Source organism: Haliotis rubra, unplaced genomic scaffold (genome assembly GCF_003918875.1).
Source record: "Haliotis rubra isolate DU_JTF1 unplaced genomic scaffold, ASM391887v1 Scf916, whole genome shotgun sequence".
In the NCBI taxonomy this organism is placed as follows: domain Eukaryota; kingdom Metazoa; phylum Mollusca; class Gastropoda; order Lepetellida; family Haliotidae; genus Haliotis; species Haliotis rubra.
The window spans coordinates 26,699-33,149 of NW_025767653.1; positions in this window are offsets into that span (position 1 = coordinate 26,699).

The window sequence follows — 6,451 nt, forward strand, 5'->3', positions numbered from 1 at the left end:
CATCCTGACTCTGGTAAAGAACAGCTCCTAACCCTGCTTGACTAGCATCTGTATGGAGTTCAAAACGGAAGGGAGTAATCACAGAAACCTAAAGTATTGGTGGAGAAGACAATCGATCCTTCAAGTGCCCACAAATGCGTCTTCTTGTTCTTCACCCCAAACCCAATTTCAGGTATTCTTGTACTACCCTTCTTACTGTCCAACGGTGATGGCATTAGCTGAGACAGGGGTTTAGTAATCTGTGCAAAGTTCTTTACAAAACGTCTATAGTAACCTGTAAACCCAAGAAATTGCCCACAACTTCTGAGGGGTTGGTTGGTCTTGGCCATTTCTGAACTGCTTCTAGTTTTTTCAGGATCAGGTTCAATTCCATCTTCTGATATGATATGACCCACATATGACACCTTTCTTTTGAAAAACTGCATTTCTCTGGAGATAACTTCAAATTGCATTCACGCAGCCTTTTCCAACGCTTTGCTTAGTCTTGAGAGATGCTCCTCGTAAGTGTCAGCAAATATGATGAGGTCGTCTATGTATACCACACATATGGTCAGATGGAGATCACCAAGGCATTCTTCCATTAATCGTTGAAAGGTAGCTGGACTATTACACAAGCCAAATGGTAACCGGTTATACTCGTAAAACCCTAAAAGGCCCAACAGTAAATGCTGTACGCTCTTTATGTTCCTCCAACACTTCCACTTGGTAATAACCTGACTTAAGATCCAACTTTGGGTAGAATTTCTTTCCTGCCAATTGATCCAAAATTTCTTCTATCCTGGGTAAAGCATATGAATCCTTCACCGTCTTGGCATTCAATTCTCTAAAATCTGTACACATCCTCAACTTTCCATTTTGCGACGACAAAGCACAACATTGGACGCCCATGGACTATGTGAGGGGTTTGATAACTCCACAGGCAAGTAATTGCTTAAGATGTCCTCTAACCTCTTCAAACATAGACGGGGTATGCGGCGATGGCGTTGTTTGAATGGAATATCATCAGTTAGATCTATTCTATGCTTTGAACTGCTGAAGAATGTCCTAAATCCAAAACCACCTTGTGAAAGACATCTTTAAATTCAGAAATGACTTCCATACCTCTTGTCAATTCTTCATTAGTCAAGTCACTAGGTTCTATTTCAACATTTTTCTAACAATGAATCAACTCCCAAACTACCATCTACCTTGGGCACATCCTCAATAGTAACAGGCTGTAATTCACAAACAACTGCCCTTGGGGTATAACAACAGTGTGAGTTGTAACATTGGAGTAATGTGTACCTGAACTGGACCTGGATTCTGATAACGGTAAATGCTTAATGTGGGCGAGATATCTAAGTCAGTTGGCACAGCTGAATTCTCCACATGATTGTGTCATGGCTGTAACTTGAGGATAACACAAACCTTTGTCCAACATAACCCTGTATCACTACCTGGGAGTTAGCTGGAATAACAATGTTACGAGACTCAGCATTCCTCACAAGTCCTAAACAGTAACTATGCCTAGCCAATTGCTTCTCAGCCAGAACCATGCTACGGAAGGACAAATACCAAGGTGTATGCAAGTTTGCTTTTGTAGAAATCTTGGTCCATGCCTATCCCGACAACTTTCCAACAGTGTTGACAACACATTTGTCCCAAACAAAACTGGAACTGAATGATTATATCTACTGGATGGAACTACCAACAACATACATGGTAACTTATCACCTCCTGCCAAACCTTTAGCCTCAAAATCTGCTATGATAAATCCTAGAAGTATGGAAGTGGATTCCCATCAGCACATTCTATGTCCAGTACTTTGTCAAGTTGATGAATAGGAAGATGTTCTAAGTTCTTTCTATAAAATTCTTCACTAATTGTTGAAACGGTGGATCCAGTGTCTAACAATGCCTTACAAGATAACCCCCTGCAATTATGACATCTACTTCATTGGCTTCACCCAACTAATCCTTCTGGTTGTGACGACCATGACTTCGAGGGTTAGTACTGAAGTGGCCCTGCTTCCCCCTCCGCCCAGGGCCGCTTCGGTTTAAAGAAGACCGACAGTGATCCAAAATAACCCTACATCCTATTTGCAAATGTCCTGGATATCCACATCTCCAACATACGGGTTCCTTGGTTTGTCCAGATGAACTCTGATATTTGGGACTATCCACCTCAGGGCTCCGCTTATAGGTATTTTTTTAGATTCTGTTAATGCATTACCACCATGTGGATGGAAGGATTGACTATGCTGAGTAACCTGTTGTTTTAATGATCCTACTTCAGTTGACAAACACTTCACCATGGTCTTAAGTTCATGCATATCTGAAGAATCATTAACCTGTGTTACCTTAACAGGAGTTGGTTTCTTGCTGACATCTGACCTAGCCTTTCTGTGATCCAAGTCAAACTCAATTCTCGGACAGCAACCCTCAACTCATCAAAATCCTTAATGGAATCGTATTTGTGAGCAGACAAATCCTTCAGTGTAGGTAACAATCCTTGCCAGAGAAACACTTCTAAGGGCATTATTAGTGTCAACAGGTGAAGTTTCAGAATGGCGAGAAGCTTTAGCATAAAGATCTTCCAATCTACATCCCCATGCAGTCACTGTTTCAGTAGTTTCCCTGTTTGGCGCTGTAGAAACAAGCTATCAGAGACTCGCGTTCCTCGCAAAATGCCATATACACTCTGTAGTTTATACAAGATGGATTGAATGTCAGCTTCAGGACCCTAACCTCATAGCTACACGACCTGCTTCGCCTTTTAAGTGAACGTCTGATGGCTTGGAAGATAACATGATGCGGGTAAGCATTTTCCTTCATCAAACAATCTGTTTCATAACGCCAGAGATCATTACTTGCTTCCCTTACCTGGTTCTCCATAGAAAATGGACAGCCTGGGAATCTGACTAACAGTGGTGCTGTGCTTACCTATTGATGGGCTGATTCTGGGCATCATCTTCAAGTTTCCCCTCAGACCCACTTACCCTCAGCCTTTAGACTGTTTACCATCCATGTGCTTATATCATCAGGCTTTTCTATGATTGTTGGAAATATGCCTAGTTGTTTCCAATGTATTACCCAAACTAACAACCTCTGGGTCTACTTCTACCTGCTCAGGATCCTGTTCATTAAGTGACATCTTGCTCAAAGAATGCAAACCTAATTCAGAATCAGAATCTGACATGACCTAGAAACCCATTTGCCTCACTAGGAAGGTAGGATTTACCATTCTGCCACAGTACAAAATAAAACACATGGGACCCCTAAACATAAAAAGTAAACAATCACTGACACATAAGTGGTCTTAGTTGTGCAGGGTGTAGTGCTCAAATGAAATTTAAATTGGCTGAATTATATAGTAATAAATTTTAATATTGTTCAGCTGAGCTAGTATATATGTTAGTTACTAATGTATCTTAGAAACCCACTACTAACAATCCACCAAACACGCAGACAATCAACCAATCCTTTTCTCCTTTCACACAACAAAAACATGATTAAGAATATGTTGCAACCTATGTCCTCTCCCTAATCACAGATGGCAATATCACATCTCACAATTCATTCCATGATAAAAATCAAATTGGATTCACAATACATTTAAAAGTACATTCAAGATATCACAAATCACCCAATATCACCAATCAACATAATCACAATCAGGTTTCAAAATAAAACCTTAAGTATCCAGTCTCTATCACTGCATTGTAATTAGTCAGCAGTGTCAATGCAAATTGAAGACACACACAGCATCTGAATATCACAAACAATGTGAAGCACAACTTGATATCAGTCCTACCACATGGCCAACTTCCCAAATCCCTCTGTGGACGACTCTGGAGATTGGGATCCTCACTGGGGGCTCCAAATGTGACCAGGTCTTCAAAACAATAAAGTCGCTGGTATATAGGGAGGACATTTTATTCTCCGTGAGGTAGTTAAATCCACAAAACATCACCCTGAAACATTTAACAATAATTCAATGGACAGCAAACAATCATTCTATAAGAATATTGTATATCACCAATAGGGTAACATTTCATTGGTTGCATTAATTAGAATTAAAATCGTCATGTTACACAAATACACACGCACCACGTTTCCAAACATTCCAAACATTCACACACAATGTACTAAGGAAAATACACCTTACCCATCTATGGAATGGAATGGAGTTTACTATTCTACCCGTTTTGGCACCTGCAACATTTGCTAAGTTCACAAAAATTGCCAAGGCATACAAAAGTGCACACTACAATTACATGTTATACTAGAAATAATTTGCTAATTATTTATTTGTAATATTTTAAAAGTTTTACTCAAGCATAATATAACTGACAACCTCTAAAGTTAATGTGTTAAAACAAAACAAGTATTCAACTAACCTTCTGTGGCAAGTAACAGTGCTGCTGCTGTGCTGTGCAATGCTGGATACTAAGTGCCATGTGCTTGGACACTCAGTGTATTTAATATGCCTAAAAACTTGTACCCAATCAGAGGCTTAATCTCTGGTCACATTACACACAATATGAAATTGAGGCCAGAATGAACCACCTCACTTCCTTAGTGATGTGAATATTCCACAAAGGGGCATAATTCAGGGACATGCACAGGGACAACAACCTATACACAGGGACATATACAGACAACACCCTACACCAAACATTTATAAATCAGTTTTAACAACAATGTTTATTTAAACAACTAGGGACATTTACAGATAACAGTCTACTTTTTATTTAAGGGACATATACAGACAACAGTCTACACACAGGGACACATACAGACAACAGTCTACACACAGGACATATATACAGACAACAGTCTACACACAGGGACATGTACAGACAACAGTCTGACACACAGGGGACATACATATCCATAGGGACAGACAGACAACAGTACCACACACAGGGACACATACAGACAACAGTCCACACACAGGGACATATACAGACAACAGTCTACACACAGGGACATGTACAGATAACAGTCTACACACAGGGACATATACAGACAACAGTCCACACACAGGGACACATACAGACAACAGTCTACACACAGGGACATGTACAGATAACAGTCTACACACAGGGACATGTACAGACAACAGTCTACACACAGGGACATATAGAGACAACAGTCTACACACAGGGACATATACAGACAACAGTCCACACACAGGGACATATACAGACAACAGTCCACACACAGGGACATATACAGACAACAGTCACACAGGGACTACACAGACAACAGTCCATATACAGGGACATGTACAGACAACAGTCTACACACAGGGACATATACAGACAACAGTCTACACACAGGGACATATACAGACAACAGTCTACACACAGGGACATATACAGACAACAGTCTACACACAGGGACATATACAGACAACAGTCTACACACAGGGACATATACAGACAACAGTCTACACACAGGAACATGTACAGACAACAGTCTACACACAGGGACATGTACAGACAACAGTCCACACACAGGACATATACAGACAACAGTCTACACACAGGGACATGTACAGACAACAGTCTACACACAGGGACATATACAGACAACAGTCTACACACAGGACATATACAGACAACAGTCTACACACAGGGACATGTACAGACAACAGTCTACACACAGGGACATATACAGACAACAGTCTACACACAGGGGACATATACAGACAACAGTCCACACATTAGGACATATACAGACAACAGTCCACACAGGGACATATACAGACAACAGTCTACACACAGGGACATATACAGACAACAGTCTACACACAGGGACATACAGACAACAGTCTACACACAGGGGACATATACAGACAACAGTCTACACACAGGGACATATACAGACAACAGTCACACACACAGGGACATATACAGACAACAGTCTACACACAGGGACAGACAACAGTCCACACACAGGGACATATACAGACAACAGTCTACACACAGGGACATATACAGACAACAGTCTACACACAGGGACATATACAGACAACAGTCTACAGACAACAGTCTACACATTAGGGACATATACAGACAACAGTCTACACACAGGGACATATACAGACATATACAGGACATGTACAGACAACAGTCACACACAGGGACATATACAGACAACAGCCTACACACAGGGACATATACAGACAACAGTCTACACACAGGGACATATACAGACAACAGTCTACACACATTAGGACATATAGAGTCTACACACACAACAGTCTACAAACAGGGGACATATACAGACAACAGTCTACACACAGGGACATATACAGACAACAGTCTACACACAGGGACATGTACAGACAACAGTCTACACACAGGGACATATACAGACAACAGTCTACACACAGGGACATATACAGACAACAGTCTACACACAGGGACATATACAGACAACAGTCTACACACAGGGACATATAT